Source organism: Naegleria gruberi (genome assembly GCF_000004985.1).
Source record: "Naegleria gruberi genomic scaffold NAEGRscaffold_161, whole genome shotgun sequence".
NCBI classification, from domain to species: domain Eukaryota; phylum Heterolobosea; class Eutetramitea; order Acrasida; family Naegleriidae; genus Naegleria; species Naegleria gruberi.
This window is the reverse complement of record NW_003163175.1, coordinates 1-1287: the sequence shown is the minus strand read 5'-3', so window position 1 is coordinate 1287 and position 1287 is coordinate 1.

Below are 1287 nucleotides of genomic sequence, written 5' to 3'. Positions count from 1 at the left end.
GGAAATTGCATTATGTTTATCAACATCAACTTTGAGGAAGACAACGTTTGAATATTTAGAGGCAAGTGCTTCATAATGTGGTTTAATCATTTGACATGGTCTATATTATTATCATCATTAAATCATATGAATGATTTTGTATATTATTATTATTTCAATCAATGAAAACACAAGATATACATTGTGATCACAAAATTAAATATAATCATCGTCATCATTACATAACCAATTATAATTATCATCATCCGAATATTATTATTATTAAACACAATGATTAATATAAATTATTAATTAGTTAATATATTAATGATCACAATCTCTACCCGATCAAAATCCAACATCACAAAACTTACCCACACCATTCAGCATAAAAATCAGCAACCACCAACTTTCCAGTACTATTACGGAGGTAACCTCTGAATTCCTCTTCAGAATTAATGTGTTTAACCTTGGACATTTTTGATCAACAGACAACAAACAAAAAAAAACCTTTTTTTTAAAATTTTACTTTGGAATTGTGAGGTTATTTTTAGATTTAAAGTTTGTTTGAACTTGGAAATTGTAAACTTTGTTTTTAGAAGAGTTGAATAATATGCAAAATTGATTAAGGGAGCTGAATTATCATAGCACTTCACCATTACATTGAACATCATGATAAAACTATTCTTATCACTTTGTCCAAGAAAAATTTGTTAAAAGTTGGATGAACGTTCAAAAGGTTGGGACAATCGGCGCGCATTTCACTTTACAGTTGATTAGAATAGAGTTGAGGTATGATCATGGGAGTGTGAACCAATCTCAGTAATTTGAGGAAGCAACTTCAACACTTTCTGTAGTTCACTTACGCAAGTTTTCACATAAGGTTTCGAATACATTTGTGGACGGTAAAACAGAAATGAGTAATTGTGGAGAAACAGAATCACGCTACAACAAATCAAATGCTAATGTGTCTGTTCTCATTGTTGTATCATCTGAAAATGATTATTGTACGAGAATAATGTTACATAAAACATGTTGAAACGTGATAGATCGAACATTTCAGGGCCAAACTCCATATTTCCAAATGAGTAGCAAATGTGAAACCACAACATCAAGTTAATACATTGGAGTTCCTTCCTTAAATTACTGAGATGCGCCAATTCTGTCAAAGTTGTACCAATTAATAAGTCACAAATCAAAACCAATTTTGGATGCCATTTAAGGAAACTTTAAAAACCAAAGAAATGTGTCAGCTCATGGCGTCAAGGCTTGTGAAATGGTTCATGCCTACCGCCAACTTTCATGTCG